Consider the following 26,121-nt stretch of genomic DNA (forward strand, 5'->3'; position numbering starts at 1 on the left):
ATTTCCCCCAACAGCCCTTTCTTTCCTTTAGCCCTACCCAGATTTCTTGCAGTACCCTCTGGTGCTTTAAATTATTAATAAAACCTCTCAGTCATGCACCCACCCACCTCCCCAAGCCATAAATCCTTGAGCAGCCTTTCATGGGGAAGTTTCAGTGGCAATTTCTGCCCAGATGGGAATCTGCAGGCAGCTGCTGGTCCGTGTACCTGCAAATCCGCCACTGTCAGGTTGCAGACCCTCCTAGATACACCACACTTTTCCATGCTTCCTAACACTTCAAACAGGTCCATTCCATGTTTCACAAGCAGCATCAGACATGGCAGGTAGGTTTCCTCAAGCCACTTTCTTTGATAACCTTCTCTGAATGCTTGCTAGCTCTGTATCCTTAATGAACATTCATTTTCACCAGCATGCATAAGCAAGTTTGCCTTGACTTTGGACTCTAAATATTCCTTATAAGTTTTTTTTCTTTTTTCTCTTTATTTTTTCTTTTTGTTCTTTTGTTGGGTTTTTTTTTAAGGCTCAAAATGTCAGGGCCAAAAGGAAATTAAGATAACAGTAACAACAGTAACAATTGTTCCCTGGTGCTGCTCAGGGGGAGATCTAAGGGTCTGAGTGATCCCATGGAAATTGGTACCAGCACTAGGACAGGGAACAACAACTCCAAGCTCTTCACTAATGGTCTGGTCTGTAACCACTCGCTTTCTTCACTTCATATCACTGACTGTTAGAAAAAAAAAGTTGTACATGAAGAAACTGGAGGAAGATGCAAGGTGATTTCAAAGTAATTACAGCAGGATGTGGGTGTGTGCTTAATTCAAGTGTGTTCCTGGAGTTACACAAGCACTCAGCAGCATTCTGACACTCAATGTCCTGTAAGAAGCCAGAAAGCTCTGCCTGGAAGTCCAGATAGGAATGGCAATGTGCCCAGACTGCCGTGTTTATAGAAGCCCTGGAGAGTTGTTGACCTAATGCACATGACTCCAAAAGCTGCCCTGCTGATAGTCATGCCTTCTCCATGCAGGGAATGGGGTGCAGCAGAACAGGCTTGTAAAAACAGAGACTGCCTGCACTCCGTATGCAAAACATGACTATGCAAGGAAAATTTTCCATGCCTATGCTGTCATTTGCTGTGGGAGCCATGCAGCTCGCAACACAAGTAGCCAGTCTTCATCTAGGGCCAGAAGGGAAATGGTACAATCCTATCAAGTTTGTATTCCCTGTGACTTGGCACAACTGAAATGGATGAGGACGGCCACCAGCGTACAAGGAATTTTTTAAGTTATTCCTCACTCCATGGCCAAGCGAGTGATTAAAACACAATCTCACCAAGTGACAGCCACCAAACCATCGCTGCTCTCACAATGCCCCAAGCAGGAAAGCAGTTGGGAGTTCCTGAGCTGGTGCAACAATACTTAAGGCTGGCACAGAACATGTCACTCACCACTGTTCTCATTCCAGCTTGGCGAAGCTCTATAACTGCCTCACACGTACCCACATTTCTGGCTGACATAAAATGCTCCCTTCTTTACAGGTTAAATCATCTGAGAAGAAGTATCACAAATCATTCAGGGGATACCAAGCAAAATAAAAAAAAATATTTGATAAATACCTGCTGTCATTTTGACATCAGTGTATCAGCCAATTAAAAGGAAAGAGTGCATTTCATCTTCATCAAAATTATTATAAACAGATCCTCATTTCAGTAGCTGCATACGTAATTGAAATCTAGCCTTGATAGTTCATTATAATAAATTTTGTGGAAAACTGGGGTGAGAATTGAAAGCAACAAGACATTTCTGTGCAACTCACAGGAGCCATTACTTTTGTTTTTCCTAAATCTTCTCGAAAAGCCTCAGGATTCTAGAACTTGTCCTACATTTCAGTAAAAACAGTGCATAAGTGCATCTCATTTTATACAGGGAAAAGGCACTAAACAAGCATGAAATCCCAGGTGAAATATACCTAACTCATTTAAATAAATGTAGTTCATTATCTAATGTAACAGGTATCTTAACGAGAAATCTGTGTGTTTTTAATCATTGCTTTGCTTAATCTCATAAAATCAAATATTTCACAGCATTCTAAGGAAAAAAATACACGATGACTTGCTTTATTTTACTAATAGGCAGTAGCATATTTCCCAAATCAAACACCGGCATGAACCAGGCATGTGTTGTGCACAAGGTACCACTGAGTTCCCATAGAAGTGAATAGAGGGACTAATTTCAGCACAGCAGCACTAGAAGAGAGCATCATGTCCCCTCAGCCCCACCGCAAGAAGCCGTGTGGTATGGGAGGTGAGGGAGGAGTGGCAGAGCCTCAACGCACCTTGCAAATCCCCAGGCCAGAGGAGAGGACCCTGGTGGCTCCTAGGCCATTTGTGGTCTTTCCAATGAGAGTACTTGCTGGCCGCTGCAGACAGAGCTCTCTTGCTGCTGCAGGTCATACCCCAGCAGCAGCCAGCACAGTCGGCAGCTGTGCAGCAGTGAAGCAGAGTGAGCAAAATTCTCTCTTGCTTGTGCCCTCTGGTGATTCCCTGGCATGCCAGGTTCAGTGGCAATGCTTCAGACCATGGCATGCAAGGAGGAGAACTGCTTCTCTCAACAGACATCAAATCAAGGTAACTGTAGTGGTCATAGCAGCCATCTGGACATATCTCCCTGCCACCTGTTTCACTGGAAGTTCCTGATTTGAGAGGCAGTACAAATGATAAAAAAACTTCTTACTACTTTTCTGAGGCATATTATAAATTATATTTATATTTAAGTTATATTTACATTTATATAATTAGAAGCAAAATGCAAACATCTAGAGGAATCACAAGCCAATGAAAATTCAAATGCATGCATCTTACTTGTTGCCTTCTGTCTCCCCACAATTGTTCTACCTCCTAGTAGCAACACGTGTTTTATATCCACAACATCTCAAAAACTGACCTCAGACTCCCATAGCACCTGGCCGCAAACACCCTTTTGTATTTCTCTAACCACTGTGCCCCATAGGCATCAGTATCTTTCTTTTACCTCTATCATTTAAAGAGAACTCATCATCTGCATTTTTAATTGCTTGCAATGAATAAAAGATAATACATATAAAATCTGTATTTCCTACTTGCAGCTGAGAGCCAACAGTATCTATTTATCTACTGCTAGGTATGAGGGATAAAACTATTTATTCCTTCAACATTTAATTCAGGGACAAAAAATTCCTTAAGTGTTATAAAACTATGGGACCAAGGGTGGTCCCAGTGTCACGGCACCAAGTCAAGTTGGGCCCTGCCAGTGGAAATGTGTGTGGTAAGTCAGATCCTTTGGCAGTGAAGCCTGGGCTTCTTTTCTTCTTCCCTTTGCCCCTCCTCCCGTGCGATTTTTTTTTCCCCTCATTTTCCACTATGATGATCATTATGGAGCATCCTGCCAACTGCTGAGTTGTTTTCATCATTCCTCTGGCACAAGGAAGGTCCAGTCACCCCCCTGTTTGGCAAAGCTGGGATGCCCCTGAGAGCAGTGAGATTTCTTCCTAGGGACAGGAAAACCGATTACTGTTTGGAAAAATTCTTTACTTTCATACCCACCCTTGCCTTCAAAAAAAGATTGCTCTAAGCTGTTATTTTCTTAACAATATAATGTAACATTATCCTGAGTTAAAAAAACCATGGTGATTAGTTAGCTGGCTGGTTTTGTCTTACTGTTCCATTTTCACCTGTTTAAAAGCAAATATGAAATGCCTGGTCATAACACCAAGACAGCTGTGAGAAGAAGTAAGCAATTATGAAAATGTTAATTTTGGTTGTATGCTAAGGAAATCATTTCCCAGTTGTGTCTCTGCAACTCTGCTTAGCATTTATTTACATGGTAGCTGATGAAAGAGAAATGCATCCTTTTTGGAACAATAGAGTCCATTGATAGTGGTTGTGCTAAAGGAAGATGCTATATATATTCCTGCCTCTTCTAACAGGTGGTTAAGAAGCAATGCCATTAGCGTGGCAGAATACCAGCAGCATTTGAAACTGGAACAAATGGCTTGATTAGCAAAGGGTAGTCACTTCAGATTTCTTTGTGTTCTTCAGTGAAATTGGAAAATTTGATCCCCTGGAAATCCAAACACACTGCTGGAAATTAAATGGTCATTATAATTCTGTACCCAAGCCTTAAACACCAACTCACTCCTGCTGTTAACAGAGATTGTTTTACCACAAGATAAGAGAAAACAGGTAAGCTTGAGGGTGGATCATAGACTGTGGACCTTCTTCCACAAAGCTGGTGCCCCTGTCTCCTTACAAACTTGAAATAAGAACTTTAGCAGTTTAAATCAGTTGAACCAATCTACTTACCCAGTGGTACCTCATACACTGTTTGTGTATGCTAATGCTAGTAAATTCTGTAATTCAATGCAGCTAACCGAGAATAGTGTTCGTTTTTCCCCATTTGTGAGACATAACATACTATTGCCTCGGCTGTTTCCGTCTGTGTACTCTCTCAGGAATGAACGTAACAGAGATCTGCATGTGACAGAGTGACAGAAAGATCTGATGGAAGGTAAAGATTGTCATAAGCATTTACACTGAACACAACAAAACATGCTGCATAAATACTTTGGCTAGGATGTGTCATCGAAGCTTTATACACTGCATTTACTGAGAAACACAGGACCTCCGAGATGTGGCAGTAAGGCTGATTTTTATTGAAATTACCCTGCTGATGTACATGGAGCAATTACCATCTTAAATATCTTCTGACTTAACTTTGCATTCTGTGAGTTTGTTTTCTTCCTGTATGCGCGCACACGAAAAAAAAGCCACTGTTGCATAGCCACTGATACAGCACGACTAACACATTTTGATCCTTGCAATGGGCTCTGGTAATCTACAGTCTGAAGGTAGGTGGGATTTACTTCCCTAGTCAGATATGTCATGTACTGGAAGGAAAATAACTGTGAATTTTACAGTACATTTGTGAAGCTCTCATTTTCTTTTGTCATTACTAAAAGGTAAGAAGAAAAGTCTTGGTTAGAAATAATGCAGACTGTAGAAGGAAAACCTGCATAAGATCTCACAAAGTTTCTCAGTTCTGCTTCAAAGGAAACCATTCATTTGACAGTTATTGCTTATGCACAGTAGCTGGGCAGTGACTGATAATTAGGCAAGGTACCTTTCAGTTTTTTAATTATAATCCATTTGAAGTTAATAATAATTTGCCTATCCTCATGAAGTTTCTCAAGATTTCATATCTTCATTAACTTACAGCAGAAAACACTGTTCTGCTAACTATTTTCTCCCATCATTCTTCCCAAACTGACTGTTCTGGATTTTGTGACATTCGGATTTGATGCACCTTCTCTGAGAAAAACAAAAGCAATTTCAGAGGCAATTATGGGTTTTATGGACTTCCATAACTCCCTTCCTACTACAAAAATACAGACTCTCTGCAAAGGATTCTCCTCATCCAGTTGGCCTCAAAAAGACACATCGTTTTTTCTACTGCTAAGAAACACATTACAAATTTGCATTATCATAGAAAAAAAAAACACCTAAACAAACAAACAATGAATGAAAACATAGAAATGAGAATAGCTAGATTTCGAAGGTTAACATTTTCTCAGCTGTGGAGGTGAAGTTGTTCATTAATTTGCATTCAAAAATATTGTTAAGTAGTGTTTTATTATAAGCATTTTACTGAAAGTAGTTTTATTGTTGCAAACAGCTTTTGTGTCAAAATTAAAAGCATTAATTAAAAAAAAATCAAAATCATTATGTGCTTGCCTTAATGGGGCTTGTGAGTACTAGCATGTGCAGTGAGTTTGCATTTGAGCGTACAAAGCATAGTACAGACATTGCCTAAGTTCAAGCACATATGAAATAAATTGCTCATTTCTCACGGTTCGGTGTACCCAACGACATGTGAACTTACTTTCTAACTCCAGAGAACATTTTATATGTTCTAAGTGGGATACTTTTGCAGGAACATAGTCCTCTGATATTTTTCAGATTTTCGGGGGTGGGTGTTGTTGGATCTGAGACACCTGAATAGACTTGACAGATGGCGCAGGACCTCTACGCCCTTCTGGGGAAGCAACTGAGAAGCCTCCAGGCAAAGTATGTTAGCACCTCTCAGATAGCACTGGATGCCTACTCGGAGGGAATGAAACCCTAACTCCTATGTCTACCCATCAAAATCCAGCTTACTTGCAACTAGGCTTCCCTTTTTGACCTCTGGTGCTCCGGGAACATCGAGACAGAGGTGAAGGACAGAGTACAGGCACTCCATATCACGACCCATGGGCTTGGAAAGCAGCCATTCCTGAGCTGAAGAACTTTCTGATCTCATTGTATTTACAATGAAGTTAGTCTTGGAAGCATAAATTATGTAAACAAGTTTTCTAATGAAACCTCTCTCTCTTCCAAATCAAAACCTCTAGATAAGCCCAAGTAAAACTGAAATTCATCACATTTCTCCAGCTATGAACATTTCCTACTAAACTCTGAAGATGAACAGGTTTTAAAATCCCTCGCATCAAAGGGAACCTGCTCCCTCCCCAGCCTCCAGATTGTATGTAAGCATAGCAAATCCCCAAGGTAGAATAGCTGGAATTGGTTAGGAAAAATGTTTAAGAGTTTAAGAGTCACCTTGTTTCTCCTCCAAGTATGTCTGTATGGTATGGCATGGAAGCATATTTAACACTCTTAAAAACTGAAAGAGAGTCCAGAAACCATATGTCGTATTGTAGGGATGGCTGAATTTCTTCCACTGACAATTTTAACTGCCAACAAATTACTGAGGGTTTCTGGAGAAACACTGTCACTGCTGTTATTATTGTAGCATTATGGACCGGATTCCCTAGAACTACAACAGAATAATGATGTGCTAGAAACGAAAAAATAGGCCTCTGTTTATTAGGGATCGCAACATAATAAACACACATGCTTAGATCCAGCCTCCTGGGAAGCAGATACATGCAAGAGCAAAGCTACAGTCCTGCTTGATGCACCCTAAATTCTCAGCAGCCTTTAACATAGGATAAATAGCAAGTGACAACATGCTCTGAGGTTCCCATTTCATTGTTACAGGCAGCTAGCTTGCTATGATTCCTATAAACACCTTCACAGGGATGAACCTTGCCACTGTAAATAATCAGCAATGCCATGTACAGTAAGCTTATTGAAACAACCTCTGCCCCAGAGGAAATATATACTGAATTAAGACCATTCTACTTGCATAAATATGTTAGAGTCAGCCTTTGTGAAAGTTAAAGTAGACAATCCAAACTGCTGCTTCTTGAAGAACTTTGGCTCCAAGGAGAATTACCTCCATTTCACCCTTAGCTGTCTGAACAGACTGATTTCTGGCTTTGCTCCGGCTGTGCATGCTGAACTCTTTAGAGCATAAATGAGCCAGATATGTGTTAGTCGTTTCCCTCATTAGTTAGCAGAATTGGAAAGGCTTTCAGTGAGTCTGTGTGGTAAGAGGACAGAAGAGGGGTGTTCAGCACAGCACAGCGCACCAGTCCATGAACTGCAAAACACATTTCATCTTACTGTCGTGTCTTGTGTGTGTGCATGTGCAGGAGGGCATAGGAGAAAGGAAAACAGACTGATAGCCATTAGGTAGGTTTACAGTAACAAACCTTTGTGTTCCTCTTCTCGGATTTTCAGCCATCAGACTTTCTACCATTAGGTCTTGACTGCTGTGCTAACTGCAATTTCACGCAACTCTTACATCAGTGTTTGGCAGGGTATAGTTTTTTGATGTATTTTGCTGTGGTTAATCACTGCATCTGAAATTCAATTCTTCCTTTTTTGCCTCCAGCAGGGAAACGTTACAGAAATCCATCTTTTATGCACACAGCTCTCATTAGAAATCTGATGAACCACCAGCACAGAAAATATTGCTTTCCACTTGAGTCATTTGCATTGGATGTAATAGTTATTTATTCACATTTTATTAAAATAAATAAGTCATTAACTCCATGGCAATGTTATAGGAGCTGAAAAAAAAAGATTCGTAGCATTGCTGTCTAGATTCAGAGCCTCCTTATGCAAATGTGCAAAGGATTCAACTGAGCTAAATAATCAAAGTTGGCAAAGCCACATGAAAATTTAACTTTTCTACACTTCCAGGACTTATTCCATGGGGAACTCACTTGTAGAGCAGGAAACTAGTATTTCTGTGCCACCTTTGCTTAAATTCAGACAAAAGGATTTGAATGGGTCATATCCAGCTGATATACACAGCTGATCATATGTACTCTGGAGCCATATTGGCTTTCTAGCATAGATGAGAGGGCAGCAGTACTGCTTCAGTGTAACCTTACCTGTAGCTGAAACCACAGACTGGGGCTCTCAGCCAACAAATGTCTAACATTCGTTCCTGGAAGACTTTTTCTATTAGAATGATAGCAGCCAGACTACCCTTTCCTACGCCTCAATCATATTTGATTAGGAATGTACCTTTAAGAAAAAAATACCTTTTTCAATAGAATTTGTTTCACCAAAAGTTTTGCTCAGAAGCAGAAAATAGGTACAGCTCAGATAGCTATTTTGAAAGTCCTTTAACATCATTACAAATCAGCAATGTGCAGAGCCCTGGCAGGAGCACAAGTCCCTAAACTGCTTTTTGTTTTCTTAAGTCTCAGAGAGCTTTTTAATTATATGAAGCTTCTTAATTAATGAAAATCATACCTATCAGAATACATAAAAGATACACTATGATGAAATAACGTATTTTTTCCCCAGCATCATTTTAATCTCTCTCACTGTGATGTTGCACGTACTATCTGGTTTCTATGGCACTTTCTAGACACAGAAGCCATACAGGACAGGAACGTATTCACAAGCCAGCTACGTGAGGTCCTTATTATCTGGACAGGGAAAGAAGTAGAATCTCAGACCGCTCCACAAGTACAGGGACCTGCCTGAGAAACTGAGCAGTGTTCCTGGGGCACACTGGCCTAGCGCTGCAGGCTGGGGAGGTACTTGCAGGTGTTTTTCAGCTGCTGGGATCATCACAAAAATCTGCACCCATACATAGACTGGCCTCTCCCACCAGACAAATCTCATGGACACAGTTTTGTTGCAGTTGCATCGGTGCAAATGGAGAATTATTCTACCGAGCGCTGCACATTCAGTGTCACTCACCATCTTTATTTTTCACTTGAACGTTACCTGAGGGGAACAGGGGAGATTTTACAGCAGGAGAGAGTTGTGCTACACAACTCTCGAGGGAAACCTCGAGAATGCTTTTGGTTTTTATAATAAGTTCATAACGTAAGAAACCATTTGTAGTCATTAGAGCTTATAATTCTGAGTAAACTGAAATGAAGAGTTGCAGTGAAAATGGGCTACCACTTTAGATTAGGAGAAAAATGTTTAGTGTTTCCTTGTAGAATAGCTTTGTTCTTTTGAGATCTTTACTCTAACCACAGGCTTTGAATAATCTCATCTGAACTGTTAGTATTGTAGTCCTATCCATCTTTTAACTGTCAGGCATGAACTGACCTTATGCACAGAGGTATAAGTTTACTGTACCGTGAGCATTTTTCCCCACAGATTATATGTATCTATCAGCATGTTGGTTAAATAGAGTGCATGGCTTAAAAAGCAATGTTTATATGAGATTTCTGAGACTTTAATAGTTAAGCCATATAAGTATGTGCAGATCTTAAAGATGGCAGTATTGTACAGCACTTAACAAACATGAAAAAAATGGCTTTTTACCTCTTTACTTTTCCTCCCTAAAAGGATTAAGAATGTGCTACACAACTCTCTACAGCTAAATGCACTGACACGTTACACTAGGCCAAGGTGATTTTGCTAGTATTTCCATACGAGGGATAGAAAAATCAGGATGTTTGGATGTACTTCAGCTACTCCAGTTAGCAGCACAGCACATTGAAACTGTTAATCTAGGAAGGCCGTGCAGATACATTACCCTTGAAGCCTAAAACATATGCACACTCTACCTGACAACACTGCAGAGGAGGGAGTGAATGCTGCTGGAGGGATGTGACAAGCAGCTAGGAGCAGTGATACTTTAAATGTTCGTGGCCAGTCCTACACAGATCTCTCTGCCTTAGAGACTGCTGGCACACCTGAAAACTAGTTCACTGCATTTAAACACCTGATTTGAGGCCATCTGGTTTGAAAATGTGCATCTAAAATTACAGTTTGGTTTAAGTAGGCTTGATTAATTTAACAACCAAGCAGTTGGAGTGAACTGAAAAGAACCACACAGAAGAATATATATTTGCAAATGTCTGTTCACAGCTGTTAAACTATGGTCAGTCAAAGGCAGACAAGATCAACCTGTGATGTAAGTAGGCTAAATAATCCTATAATCTCATGAGTAAGGAATTCAAGAAATACGTGGCATGAAGTACATTTTCCCATATAAGCAGCTCAGCTGTTATCAGGATGTCAGTTAAGGTGATATTTCCATACACACATTCACATATTCATAGAATCATAGAATCATAGAATCACCAGGTTGGAAAAGACCTCTTGGATCATCAAGTCCAACCATTCCTACCAACCACTAAAACATGTCCCTGAGCAATCATCTAATTCCATACTGGAAACCATATTTGAAATCCTAGAATAAATAAATAGAAAAGTCATAGGGAAAAGGCTGAATGCAAAGTAAATTTCATCTATAACACAAACTTGGAGCAATCCAGTGAAAATTGTTTTAGAGGACTCATGATTTTTTGCCTTTCTTTCATGGCTTTTTGCCATCCTTCTTTCTTCAGATTTGCACTTTTCACATTGGTACAAGCAACTTCTATTCCAAGCAGTTCCCATAGTTATGTCACTATTAAATCATTCTGATCCATGAATTCTTGAGGCTGCTTTTTAGTGACTCACTGTAATATCATGCCTCAAAGAAATTTAACTTTCTCCTATCAAACCTGTTAAGAAATTGTGGGAAGGTGAATCAGGAGACATCCTTTCCATTCATTAAGCTTCACAGTATTTATTTCCCTCATAGTAAGAATTTTATTGTCATTCTAATGGGTGAAATGAATGTAAACATAAAATATTTCTTGTATGGCAGCAAGCAGCAACTACTGAAATAGAATCCCAAAACCTACCTGTTGACTTTTTGTTGTCATTATCTTTAAAGACTTGTGCAAGAACCTTTCAGTGCCACTGAAGAGCTTTTGTTCAACGCGACACTTTAAAGGCTATCCTTAGCCCTGTCGGGTTAAAGTAGATGCTCAAGGGTGTTAGATACTCAACTTTGCAGGATTTCTTTGGACGGTGTGAGCTTCAAGAGGTCTTAGATTTTTAGAAATTTTAAAGATTTAGGTCTCCTGAATGAGGTTAGAGAGAGACAGAGAGATCTGGAGTAGAGGAAAGTAAATACTGCAATTATTTTTTCAGATTAAGTCAGGCACAGATACTAATGTGTGATGTTCAAAAGTGGTGGGCATTGATATAAACATTCAACAAAGTAATATACCATTTTATTTCAATGGTCCTTGAATTAGATTAGCACAGGGCATTTTTTTAAAGGCAGTTACATGCTTGCTTGTTCAACCAATACATTTGTATTTTATTCAAAACAAATCTTTATAGTGTTGAATTACTTCATAAAACTATACATTTTTAATTCGTATATTCTTTGTAAGGGATAAACTTTGTAGATCTTTGCCTAAAAAAGTCCCAAGAGCAAATAACAACTGATTAGTGTGCCCTCCTTTTGCAAATCGTAAGGGAGGTGCTGTCAGTCATCACCATGGGCTGAACAGAGAACACAGTTACTAATATCTGTCTCATCTAGCCTTCTGCTAATAATGATAGAATCATAGAATTACAGAATCATAGAATGGTTTGGGTTCAAATAGACCTTAAAGACCATCCCATTCCCAGTTCCCTGCAATGCTATCTGCCATGGGCAGGGACACCTCCCACCAGATCAGGCTGCCCAACGCAATGTTAACTATTCAGGCATTCCACCCCTAAATTCCTCTATAACTTTTACAACTGTTATCTGCTTCTGACAGTGTGTTATTGTTAATTTACTGCTTTACAATTTTTTAAGCCAGCTCATTTTTGGACTGATTTTCTGATGAGCCTCTCACAAAGCAAAGCTTCACAATGGGAATTTCCTTGGCTCCTTCTACTCTAAAAAGATTTATTTACTTGTTCTGCGAGAGTCTTATCTAAGTGATCCTTCGATACCTGTATCTTCAATGGGCCCTGCAAGCTCTCTGTCAGGTCTCCTGTTTCTGAAGCAATTTGGAGATTTTTTACTTCTGTTAGCTGTTCCTTAAACTCTTTTTTTGACAGTTAAGTTATATTTATACCTTTAATCTGCCAGAGTTTATGATCCTTTCATTATCTTCATTTGGATAGCACTTCAGCCTTTTGAGAGATTACCTTTAACATGGGGTCAGTTTTCTCTTCCTGCAGCATAAGGCTTGTCTTCCTTTTGTCCTCAGCCGTTCCTTAGTGGGCAGTAACCTTGACTCTGCTTTCAATATGAGTCTGCTTGAAGCTTCTATGCAGCCAGAAAGAAAATTAAATTTAAAAAGCTCAGGTGCTTTGGAAGCCCCACTAACATACAGATTTAACCTAACTCCTAACTTCCAATGCCTAAAGTTTAACAGCATTAACTTTCCCGTAAATATAGGAAGAACAATCGATCAAATCCTTCAAAAAAAAAGCTATGACAAATTGAAAGGCTTGGTTCTTTACCAAATATTTAGAAATACCGTATTAATTAATAGATTAATAAGTATTACAGTGGTAGAATGCATCCATAAGAATAAACACTAGAGGATCAGCTCTCAGACGTGGTAGACACACTTTATAAGGCAGGTCTGCTCAACTTTTCCTGTCTCCTTCTGAAGGCAAAAAGCAGGAATGGCCCCTTTTCCTCTCACATGGATGAGGACAAGCCAAAGATCCCGCAACTTAAAAGCACTTCTTGAAAGAATAAGATTTGACTCTGAGCTAGTAAAGGCAGTGAATTACCCCCTAGAATAGAGTATTACAATATGGTATCTAAGATTGCATCATGCTTCAGACTTTCAACAGCAGATTAACTCAAGAACACTCAGTCATAATGTTTAACTTCCTTGTCTTTGGAGATATTAATCGATGAAATTTTTTTCCAACAGCTTTGAGATGTTATATATACAGGTCACTGAAAATTTTACTATTCTACTAACTGCAGAGAAGGGAAATTCCTTCTAGCAGTACACCTCAGCACCCCTGAGGCAGCTCCCATAAGACCAGATCTCCTTCTATTTTTCTGAGCAAAGTACCTTTTTCTTCCAGTGATCTATGAAACCAAGAAATTATACTTTCTTGTCCTTGAACACTGAATTAAGAACAACTCAAATTTTATGACCATGGCAAAATGCCAAGTAACACCTCAGGGCCTTACAGACTGTAACACAAAGAGCTGTAATAAAAATCTTCCCAGAAAATACTTTTTCAGCTAATTTGGAAAAAAAAAGGACAAGTGTCATTCTTTGGCATTTTTCTAATACTTGAAAAGGCAGTGTACACTTCTTAATGCAGCTGTTATCTTATATAGGTATCTTTTATATTTACCAGGAGTCATGTTAATCTGGCATCTGCCATCACTAAGAACAGCTAATATAATCCTGGAGCAAGATGCCAGTACTCCAGTTCTTCTGAATGGCACTCAGATTAAGATGGAGTGAAAGGAACATGGAGAAGTGCCATACTCTGGCATAGTTCAGAAGGGAAAAAAAAAAAAAAACCCAAACCTACATGACTGAGCTCAGTTTTGCTGAAGCAGAGGATTCACTGCTTGGGAGTCATCCAGGCTCTGCAGATGTCACCCATGCTTAATGCAGCATCATGTACTATTGATTTGGTTTGAACACTGCAGCACCTTCCACTGTTTCAGTTAAAGTTACAGGCTCACTGTCCTGCAGATGACTGTGGCATGAGGATATCTGCAGTGGGACCAGAGCAACTGTCATCTTTTAACAGACAGTCACATGGGAGAATGCAGGACTTGCCACAGTGATAGTGAAATGGCAGATATCCACAGACCTAATCTGCTGTTCCAGCTGCACACTGGATGGCACTTCCTAGCTGAGTAAGGAGCAGACTTTAAACAAAACTGCAGAGGGGAGTGGGACAGAAAGACCAGCCAAGCAGAACTTGTACAGATCAGTGAGCACAGAAATCTCCTATGTCACTTCCCACTCCTTAATATGCAAGATACTAAAGCAGTGTCAACATGAAATCTGGTACCCTTCTTAGCTCTAGGAGGGGCAGGGGTGTGAGGTAGGGGTCCTGGGAAAGCCAAGGACTGTCTAAATGATTTTTTAACATTTTCATGCCATGAAGACCATAGCCCGCTCTCCAAGTAAGTCACATTAACTTGACTCAGGGATGAGGTTGAGGCAAAGGCATCTGAGGACTTACCTGAGCCTCTTGTTGCTCACATGGTCCTCAGCTTTGCAACTTTGATGACAGTGAAATACCAGGAACACAGGTTATATAGGTGCCTATTCTGCCTGGGATCATTGTTTCACAATTGAAACCGATTCACTCTGTAGGGAAATAAATAAATAAATAAATAAATAAATAAATGAAACAAAACTCTGAATTACACCAAGCTGACCACTTTGCAGAAATATAGAATGTACAAATTCATGTAGCCAACAGAGCATAAAAGAAAGAACACACAGAAATCCCGAGCAGTTTGTGACACTATTTATAAGAAACTATATGTGCAAGAAATAACTCGCTGCCTTCTAATAGCACTCAGCAATTCACATTTTCAGAGTGCAAATGTGGTACCAGCCTGATCAAAGCTTGTGTGCTTTTGCCAGGATTTTCAATTTGAAAATAAGCTATATAAATAATTTTGTGTGCTACAAAGTTATTTTAAGTGTTAATGAAAGTCAGATGAAACTCCAGGGTGCATAAAAATGCAAATACATGTAAGCCGTCAATGATCAGCAGAGTCAACAAATCAAAAGGGCAATGCAACAGGTTCTGTGGAGCTCTAGAGGTTTTCATGTACTTGCTCCAGCTTTCTTTCCAAAATATGCACATTTCTTGCAGGACGATTTACCAAACGAATCTCAGAATTTGAAGCTCACATGACCCCTATGCCCAAATAAATATCATTAAACCACAGTTTTAAGGTCTGTTTAACATCATGGCACACTTTCTAGACCTTAAGTAGACTTATTTTGTTTATTTTAAGGAAAGTACAGGGAAACAAAACAGCGTTTTCAACCAGTAGCATGGGCTGAAATTTCTACTTTTAAGGCAATCTACCAAAGATCCACCCGAGTTAACTTCCTCCTGCCTTTGATGTTCTTCATTACTCACACAAGCCTCTTCTTAGTTAGAAGAAAGCTAGTTAGAAAAATTCTAGAGTGCCTTTTATCATAGACCAGAAAAAGAAAGTTAAAAGCAGAGCACTATGTTTTCTAAAACACCTGCAAGCTCATGAAAAAGCCTCAGACTTAAAAGAAACAAAACACATATGTGCCTAACCAAAACAGGCTGAGCAGCTATTGAAAAACCACAAGAAAAATTCCCGTCTTATGTGGGAAGATTATTCACAAGAGCTAAATATTCGTGGAGAGCTGTGAGTTTTCTTACAAATATCAAAGAGGAGCTTGCTCCATTAAAAATAAGTAAATAAATAAATAAGTGAAGGTAAGCAAGAAGAAAAACTTCACTGGATGTTATTAGTTTGCAAAACTTCATCACATATTGAACTTTTAACTAATATTTTGCTATGCGCGCAAACATTTCACAAGAAAAACAATCACACAATAGCTTTATATGAGAACTATTTTTGACATTGATGGTCTTTCAAAGTATATTAATTTTCCCTCAAAAAAAAGAATACACTTTGTTCAGAACCTTAAATTGCATCAGATAAGTAGATGTATCTGCAAATGGTTTGGCCCATCAAAAAAGTTTTCACGTGAACCACTAGGAAAGGCTGCATTTTAAAATAGAAACAATATTCCCAAAAATATGCAACTGACCTTTGCAGTCAAAACTATTCCGTGTTTTCTCAGATCCTGGTTAAGCAGAGCAAATTGCTAAGTACTAAGCACCATTTTGCCTGTATAGGCATGTAACAGAATCAATAGCTAGAGAGAGGAGAATGCAGGGTTTTGGTTTTGTTTCATCCCACAAAGTTGTTTAAAAGAAGCATACCTGACATAAAGTTTAGCCTGTACAGATGACGTGACAGTGATTTATTCTGTTGGCAGTGCAGACACTGCTAAGACTTCACACCGTCTGCTGTACACCGCTGCAGTAAAAATTATGCCATTTTCTCTGAATTGAAATTCTAGCCTTCTGTAGGTTTTGAATCAGTCCCACAACAAAATAAATTCGCTAGATATTTTCCACCAGCGTTAACACCGCTCTTCTAATATCAACCAAGGCAAAAGCCATTGTTCAGGCAGGTATTCAGCTTTTTGTGCTGCCACGTCAATTGGATCTGCTACTTGTGTCCTCCAAGCTCCAGCTTCACAGCTAGTTCTCTTTTGTCCCATATGAGCATCTATGTCCTTTTTTCATATTTGCAGTAACCCCCTCCTTCTCAGCTTTGCAAAGTTGCCTGCTCTTTGAATGATGAAAGGAAAATGGATGTGTAGTGGTGTTTTCTTAACACAAATTGCCCAACAGACTGGCTTTGAGCAAGGTCATGGCTTCCTTCCCCCACAAACACTAGCAATATATGTACACAGCCACTCCTGAAATTAACAATTTGGTGAAATTAAGCTGACAACCAAAAGGGTAACCTTGGGAAATACTGAGATGGACAGTTTGATTCTGATCTTTCCTGGGTTTTAACATCTCAAGAATAACTTTTAATTATTTATATATTTAAAACTGTTAAGTAATAAGATAATCAGACCGAAGATGATGGTAAAGAAGGGAAGCAGGAAATTACATGGAGGTAAAGAGAAAAATAATTAAGGAGGTAAAAAAATTAAGCAGAAAAAGAAAAGCTAAGCAGAAACTACAAAGCTTTCCCCCCCAAAGATGTTCTAAGATGTGAAGTTCCCATACAGGTTTTTGAACAAAATTGTCATCTAACTTTGTCTTTCTTGAGACAGTTTGCCTGATTGCATTGCTATACTCCTGTGCAACACAAGCAAAAGGTTATCTGCAGTGGGGTAGATAATTCAGTTCTCAGTAGAGCAAAGAACAGGAGAATTTTAGGCAATTCAGCTGCAAAACAACATCATTTGCTGAAGACTTATAGACTTCAAGGTGGTAAAATGACACTAGCTTCTACGTTTTCCTGCCACCAGTCTTGGAGCAAACCTTGGCTCCAACATTCTGCATATGGGATGGGTCCTGTCCTTCTTGTGGAATACTTTCTATTCCTATAAGATCTATACCTGCTGTCTCACGTACCTGGGATAAAAAACCTGACAGTCACAAAAATACAAACCCCAGTATTTGTATTGCTGCTTCCAGGGAGAATGCTAGGGTGCCAGAGCAGCCAGGAGCTACCAAGGCGATGCTGCTTCCAGCAGATCCTCCTTTTCCAGGGGCAGACCCTCATCCTCAAGTAATCTGCCATGACTCAAGGCGACCTGCAGTCAGGGCCTTGTTGTTGTCCCAGCTCTTTTCCACCACCCAACCACTTCAAAGGGAGCAGAAAGTATGTCGCAGCATACTGCTTTTAAATGATTTTTGCAATGAGAAAGCTCTTCATATGCCCTTTACTCATCAAGACCAGCAGAGAACCCAGCTCTAAAGGCTCTTTTCCTTAATCTTTGGTCTGCCAAATTTAAGACATAACAGGGCTGAAAGGTGGCACATGGACTCCAACTTAGCAGCTGAACAAATTTTGCAACCATAAATTATGAAAACACAAAAAGAGAAAGGTCAGGAGAAAGTGCTTCCTCATCATGGCCAAGTGACAGATTCTCACCCCCAAAACAAGCGCTGCCCATATGAGCTGCACCAGCCAGGCAGTTAAAGAAATGCAGCTGGGAAAGAGAGAGGATGTGGTTACTGCCTGGGGGGGAATTGGAATTCAAACAAAACCTTCTTCTCCTTTTTTCTTTTTCTGTTTTTTTTTTTAGTGTTTCCGTCAAAGCTTTTTCCAGTTCATAAAATCTGTCCTATGAAGCAAGTCCTGTGCACCTCTATCTCTTCTGGTAGGAACTGTTACCTCCGAAATTTACCATTTTGTCTTCTGTTTGTCTCCCAGACAAACGGACAGAAAATTGTCCTTTTCACCATATTTCCTCTTCCTCTGCTCAAGGGTAAGTGCACTTAGTGTGCACTAGTCCTTAGAACAAGCATCTGTGTTAACAGTTTTTAGCGGGGGACACTGATCAGACAAAACCTCAGCCTTCTGCATGGAGCATCCCAACACTGAGACACCAGTCTGCACATCATGATGCTTAAAAGAGGATGAAATGCACCGTGCCTTTGAATGGCCACCCTTGGAATTGCTCATCCAGAAGTGCTGGACTGCAGCACAGCCAAAACAAGGAGCACTGATATCTCTTCATGAGCCAGCCCTTCAAGGGTGGTAAGGAGCAAGGAATTCCCTTAAATAATCTGCTGCACCACAGAGAGAAAAAAAGGCAGACAGGAAAATATTACCAAGAAAAATCCCACAGGAGAATTTGAAAAATCATTACCAGCTTATTACAGTTTCATCCAAAAAGATTTTAGCAAGCTATGAATAAATACTCTCTAGGACAGCAGTCTAATATATTTACTGTATTTTTCAAAACCCTTCAAACAGTTTTACTTGGAATGTAGCTGTCAACAAACAAATGAAAGTACTTTTGTTTTAAGAAAGAAAAAAAAAGAAACAAAAACACACAAAATGACCCATATTCCTCAGGTCTATGAAAATGAAACGAGGAGGATGGGTTAAAACTACTGTCCTCTGCATTCCCTACATCAGTGATATATGCAAGACAATCATTAAAAACCCAAATTTGGTGTTCGAGCTAGCAATAATACAAATGAAAGCAAAATTTCAGTCTTTTAAATGTCTTTGAAGAAAATTAAAAGGGAGAGGAGAGGAGAGGAGAGGAGAGGAGAGGAGAGGAGAGGAGAGGAGAGGAGAGGAGAGGAGAGGAGAGGAGAGGAGAGGAGAGGAGAGGAGAGGAGAGGAGAGGAGAGGAGAGGAGAGGAGAGGAGAGGAGAGGAGAGGAGAGGAGAGGAGAGGAGAGGAGAGGAGAGGAGAGGAGAGGAGAGGAGAGGAGAGGAGAGGAGAGGAGAGGAGAGGAGAGGAGAGGAGAGGAGAGGAGAGGAGAGGAGAGGAGAGGAGAGGAGAGGAGAGGAGAGGAGAGGAGAGGAGAGGAGAGGAGAGGAGAGGAGAGGAGAGGAGAGGAGAGGAGAGGAGAGAGGAGAGGTCTAGTGAATCCTTCTATTAAAAATCAGATTGCAATAAACCAGTGAGATGGAAAGTACCCTCTTTCAGTCCATGTGGGAGAAGATCCATATTCCCTCTCTTCCTGAGAAGGAATATCTTCACAGGCTATTTTTTCTTTATAATATCCTCTAATTTGCAGGAGATTGAGTATTTCTGTATGTATTTCAGATAACTCTGACAAAACAGAAAAGAAAATCATCTACTGTGAAAATTCTATTAAATAAATTGTTCTGTTCTAACAGAGCAGATTTTTTTTTAAAATCAAGTTCTTTCAAACCTTACTGATGCTTCACTGAATCTCTAAACACACTGAAACACTATCACAAACAATAACTAACTAGTTAATTATCATGGTGTTCTTCTATGAAGAATATCTCCCTAGACAAACTATTACAGAAAAGCCAGGTTTTACAATTATATTGACATTTACATGAGATGAAAAATCATGTTGTATTAAATATATGTCTCTAATTATAGTAAGATTTATGTACTGGGGAGGAAATAACTTTGCAACTCAAACTATTACTTATGTTTACATACTTCATAAAAGTAAACTCAACACGGGATTATTCCTGTCATTCATATACATAACTACAATACTGCTAAAAGTAATTTGACTTAAATAGTTCAACCTCCAAAAAGTTAGACTGGGACAAGCATGGAACTCACAGAAAACCTCTTTGGTTTTTTTGCAGTTATTTTGTTGGTTCCTTTTGGGTAGGAAGTGAGAAGGCTGTTTATTTTTCAAGTTGCAGTGAAACACTCAAAGCAGTCTTCTGCTTCTTTTTTCAAAGCCTCTCAAACAAAATACAGATGTTGTAAACTGAATACTAACCAGGAGTCATACCACACATTAGTCTTGATGTCACTCCTTTCAGTATTACACCAGTTACACACTCTGTCATGGACAGGGCACATATAAAAACTGTCCAAACCAAAGGATTCTTCCATTTAGTTCTTCAGAACTTTCATGTTTTTATGCCTGTACAATGAACTTCTACATGGCAGAGAGTTTTCACCAGAGGTCACATTTCATTCAGAAATTGATAATAATATATGATACCACTTCCCTAATGAGCAGGAGAAAATCCAGAAGAAAGCCATTTCACCCATGGAAAACAGTTTGATTAATGTGTTCAGAAGAGGACAAAGGAGGATGATCTGCAGAAACATTAATCAAGGGAGATACAACCACATCGTGTAATACACCCACCAGAGACTAAGGTCAACAAATAGACAGAGGAAGTGCATGAGAAGGAAAGACAGTCAGCCCACCCACACAAAAGGAGATAGGTAGCAGACTCATGGGAAATGTTGGTGATGGTAACAATGTAGTAAAAACTCTCAGACATTCCCATTCCCACAGCAACTGTGGGCTCTAACACAGCTATCTCATCTGCCCTATTCCTATGCCTGTGTACTGCCGCTGCGCCCTGACAGACAGGCACAAGGAGCCCTGCAGCAAGGTCCCTGCCACGCCACTCTGCTGCATATAGAGCCCATGGGGCTGCCCCTAGGCAGGGCAACTCCTGCCTCTGCCAAAGTCTGCTGTGACTCACCAGGCTGTATGACAATGGCTGTGGTGACTAAAAAGGTAACAAACACTCCCCTATTACTGCCTGCTGTGTATGCATAAAGTCTATTTTGGATTTCATGAGGAAGTAAAGCTGCTTTTCCTTAATCTTACTTACTAATTAGTGAACTGTGGTGCAGGCAGTCCTGCTAAGCTTAGAATACGCTGCAGAACGAGGCATCAGACCTCCTGACTCTGCCAGCTTATCTGGCTTCCCCATCCATCAGGAAAGGGCAAAAAATGGCAGTCACAGATACTTGAGTAAATCAAGTATGTGTATGACTGTTCTTTTGCACAGAAAGCATCTGGCATGCAGTAGCCCAGATTCATGCTATTAAACTCTCTTTTTTCCAGAAGAAGATGGCTGAGCCCAAAATGCCTGCTGGATGAGGGCCCTGGCCCATGTTAACTTCCAAATAAGTGCCTGGCAATCGCCTAGGAGAGAACTCGCTGGCAGGGGCTGAAACTACAAGCGGGACTGTTTTAACAATTTGATAGTATAGATAGTTGGGTTCTTCGCCTGGGAACATTCCTTACACTGTACAGCTTACAAATAGAGACACAGCAAGTGCACATAGCTATGCACTGCTCTCACCTCCATGTGAGCATGGTTTGGCAGCTAGGAAAAAAAATAGCTTAAAGCACTACATTACAGTCTGAAGGCACAGAGTATAACAGCTGAATCACAGCCTTCAAGGCTGGCTCATTGTTGATCTTAATTACACACATCTTATTTTAAGCTCCCTCCTTTGGAAGATAAAAAATACTTTTTTCCATAATAGAATAAAAAGAAAGATGGTATGACCACAGGTCTCCTTTTGTTCTGCTTCAATGGGAAGTAGGAACAAATTAGTTTTTACTTCAGTGCAACCAGGATGTAATCTAGCCTTTATATTGAAAAGTATGCAGGTATTTCTGGAAGAGACCTGAAATACCACATACAAGAAGTGTAGGTACCTTGATTAACCAATGTAAAAAGAAGAAAAAAATTTTAAATTGTGATCATTATAAATTATTTATTGCTAGCTATAAAGAATACTAGCAACTATACAGTAACAGTACCATGAGCTATAAGCATCAAAGAACACCAGTCATTTCCCAAAAATAAGGAAACTGACTAAAACTATTAGACTTTAAATAATATTAAAAGATAAAAGGGGGGGTAAGGGATATTAACTTTTTGTGTGTGTGTCTTTCCTTCTTTTTGCCTCCCCCGTGTCAAGATCTCACAGCAACAAAACAGCACTAGGAATACAGCAACCCCATACCTTTTTCAGAGGGCTGCATGCAAGGGAGTCTCATCTCCTTCCCTGTTTGAGATGCCCCAGCAAGGAGCATCATCCCACTCAGCATTTTCTTCAGGCAAAGGTGGAGAAGGTCCCTCAAAGACCAAGCTGGCTCACATCTGTCCTCCTCCAACGTACCAGAGCCTCCAGGTCTGAAAGCTTCAAATACTAACAGGTCAGAACAGAAATGGTCCACCGGAAGAGATCCTATTTCACTCTGTTTCTGTAGAGAAACTTTTAGCCAACCTCTGATAAGAGAAGATATCCTATATTGAACTCCATGTCAGCATTCAGAAAACAATGGAGGCAGCAGCAAGCTATTTGGTGTTGGTATTTCAAAAAAAAAGTGCAAGAGCACAAACTGTCTGGCACCACCACAGCCACCCATTTCCTACAGTAAGGTTCATTACTGTGTTTTTTACCTTTACCAAATGGGCAGAAAGATTCAACTGATGGCTAAAGGCAAATGGAATGCATTTCAGGTGTTGGGGGAAAAAATTTTGAGCTCTAACCCCGTCTAGAGCAAAAGCTCCTTCTTACATACAGACCTCTATGTTACAGGGAAAGAAAATAGATGTGAACAGGTATCTTAAAGAGGAAGCAGCAGATTAGGAAGCTCAAATGCAACATCATCTCCAAAGGGAAGATTTTAAACAATCTTCAAATACTCAGCTAGCTGCAGTAGATGACAGAAAACCTCTGCCCATCAGGAAAGTCCCTATAGAATGTGCTTGAAATGTGTTGCAGTTTCTGTCCCTTATCCACAAGTGGACTGCCGGATACAGTTAGATACTACCAGAAAAGTGCTTGGCCACTGTAGGGTCTTTTCCCCCATTTAAGCTATACAAGTAATGTACCTTTAAGGATATACTCAATAAAGAAAATCTACAAATACAGCTATCCAAGAAAATATTTTCAATATAGATCACAACAAAATAAAACAAGCTACACTTGTGCAAGTGTAACAAGTTTACTAACAAGTGCAAGACTTCCACCAAGTAATTACACATTTCATCTGCAAGTTGAAATGTATATTAACAAATGCCAAAGACAGTGCGTGTCCTGAAAGAAAATAGTCTTCATAGTAGGCGGGGTTTGTGCCAGTTATATTTTGAAAATGTCATTAGAATAACCACTGCAATCTAGTGGGAGACCAAATCAAAGTATTATTTGAACTACATTCTACAAGGGATTATAATAAGTGATTGCAAAAAATACTTCCCCCCAGAATTAGAGAGTTATGTACATTTTTCCTAGATTCGAGTTTCTCAAACCAGGAGAATAAATACAGGGAGATATCTGCAGAGAAGAACAAATCTTAACTTGTTGATTTTTGCAGCACAGCAGGCAATATTGAAACAAAACCTATATGAGGAAAACAAATGCAGCTGCCTATTAGTTACCTGAAGTCAAGTGTGATAACTATGTGAGTTATGAAGAAAAAAAAAAAAAAGCATAGTGTACTGAAACTATTTGTGTATTTGACTCTATAATCTGAATTTTATTGGGGATTTGGTCTTGTTCTGATCATTTGTACAAAAAAACCCCTGCTTTTTCTATCCTTCAGACAAGGTCTCTGTGTCTGCAATATTTTTGTTTGGATGTGCATGTGAAAGTATTGTTTGACTTATGAACACCTCTGCCCTGTTATTCAATTGCATTTAGATTATTATTGTTTGGTACATTCTGAGTCATTTTGTAACCTTCACTCCAGTGTTTGCATCTGAAATAGCAAAAAAATATACAAGGAAGAAATGGAAGACACAAATTGTTGACTTAATGCTGTGTTTGTCCTAAATTTTTGAGTAGTTTGAAAATTTAGTTGAGCTCAAACTCACATCACACAAACAAAACTATCAATTTATACTAAATCCTTTAGGTTCTGCAAAAATTTTATGTAGTAAATTACATCAGGTTTGGGTTTTCATTCTCTGTATCTCAAACAATGTTTTTAAGCATATCTGGGTTCACATGCTCCTCCAGCCTTGGATGGGACTGGTGTGTGCCTGATTTTTATAGAGCAAGTGTGAGTGAACAGCAGTGTTAGTAAGGAAGAAACACAAAATCTGTTCCCAAGAAGTTACATTCAGAGACTATCCCGTGCTACAGTTTTAAAACACTGCTTGTTACACAACAAAGTCGCACTGCAATACTGTCAGCCTGCATCTACAAACCCCTTTGGTTCTGCTTGCTGGGGATGGAAGATCTATGCAGGAAAGCCACTTCTGGAAGCCTTGCATCTTTACTCTTCTATTCTCTCCTCCAGAGTGTTCACATTCAGTAAAGCACTACTTTGAAACATCTTGCCCTTTTGGTTTATTCAAGCAAACCACCAAATCCATGGCAAAGACTGTCTTCACTATAGCTGTGGACACACAAGCCAAAAGAATTGATTTTTATAGAACAGAGAAATCTGAGAAAGTTTACATAGTCCCAATACAGCCACTGCTATTTTCAGCTTAGAAAAAAAAGAAAAAAAAAGAAAGAAAAAAATCCCCTGGCCAACTGCACTTCACTACTTCACAAGTCAGGGATTAGCACAACTTTCTATCTGATCTGCATAAATTGTGCCTAGCAGGGAAACAGCTGCAGAGTACAGCACGGTTCATTGCCGTAGTACTACTGAGTTTACATCAGCCACCAGCCCAGGACCCTGGAAATATTTCGAGTGTTTCTGTCCTTTCACATTCAGTCAACACTAGTATATGTAGCACAACTCTCCTTTTCACAGAGGGACTCTCTCAAGCCTTCAAAAAAAAAAAAAAAGGCAGAGAAGTGCACAGATACTGCAGAGATGAGCTCAGCATGAGAAGTACCCCAGCGAGATGCCATCTTACTCAGCAAAACAATAAAACCAGTGTGTCACTGAATACATTTATGTCAAGCTCTTCACTCCTCTGCTATCATCTCTCACCAGGCTTCTAGCAACACCACTTCCTGCTCTTCCCCAGCCTCCAGACCAGAGGTTTCTTCATTTTGTGCATTTCCTTTTGCGTGGGAAAACAGCACTTATGCAAAGGCAAAGTTTACAGCTGAGGAAACTTAAGTAATTTTTCCTTAGAAGAGGTACCCGTGGGGAAGATTCTACTCAGATACAGTGTGCCACACTCTCTCACCATACACTCAGTCTCCTTGTCAGTGGCACTTGCCCATTACGTTCCATGAGCAAGAAGCAGAGAGAGAGAATAGCTCATCTAGGGTGAAAACAACAAGAAACCTCTTTAGCTAGCCTCAGATGACCAAAGTCCACTTGAACTGAGGAAACTATGCTTATTCACTCCAGCTGAGGGTTGGCTTCTCGCTTTGTTTGTGCCACAAGAAACCCTGAGATGCTGAGAGGTAGTTTTTCAGGCAGATCTCAAAGGGTGGCTACTGATGAAGTTGGAAGTCTGTTTGCCTGGTGGAAGAGCTGAGAAAAGTCTCAGCAGCAGAGCTAATCAAGGAAGGTGAAGAAAAAAAATAATTTGCGGGATCAGGCAAGCAGGGACCTTGGCAAAGTCAGAAATAGAAATCACTTGGACCTGTATCTGTGCTGGGAGATACAAACACTAGCTGTTGAAGGCCTCATCCAAGCCTCCGCTTGTGGCAAAAGGCCTCTAAAATCTGCAAAATGTTATCGTTGTAGCAGCTGCTGCTGGAGGTCCTTTCCAGAAGGCAAGTCCTAGAAAGAGCATCCTTGTGCTGATCACATCAATGTGTCCTGGAAGGGACAGACTGTCATCTGTAGCCCTTCTCTGCTACTGCCTGTCCTCACAGTGGTTCAGATCCCTCTATCTTCTGTCCCAGATGAATCTCCCAGACTAACCTTTACTAGCTCTTTAACACCAAAGCAGAGGACAAAAACAGATTATTGGTTTCCTTCCTCGGAGGTTATAATGTTGAG

At 39.9% G+C, this 26,121-nt stretch overlaps 1 long non-coding RNA gene across 3 annotated transcripts in view; it reads right to left on the reverse strand.

The window, feature by feature from the left end:
* LOC128850560 (uncharacterized) overlaps positions 1–26,121 on the reverse strand; it is a 74,244-nt gene that overhangs the window by 30,195 nt on the left and 17,928 nt on the right. For 2 of the 3 annotated variants that reach the window (XR_008448008.1, XR_008448006.1), the window contains exons 1-3: positions 22,221–22,329; positions 14,411–14,538; positions 12,380–12,500 (exon numbers count right to left, since the gene is read on the reverse strand). This is a non-coding gene — a long non-coding RNA (uncharacterized LOC128850560). Of the gene's footprint in view, positions 1–12,379; positions 12,501–14,410; positions 14,539–22,220; positions 22,330–26,121 lie in introns of those variants that run through there. The other variant, XR_008448007.1, reaches the window with a different exon arrangement.

This window comes from Cuculus canorus, chromosome Z, assembly GCF_017976375.1.
Source record: "Cuculus canorus isolate bCucCan1 chromosome Z, bCucCan1.pri, whole genome shotgun sequence".
Lineage (NCBI taxonomy): Eukaryota > Metazoa > Chordata > Aves > Cuculiformes > Cuculidae > Cuculus > Cuculus canorus.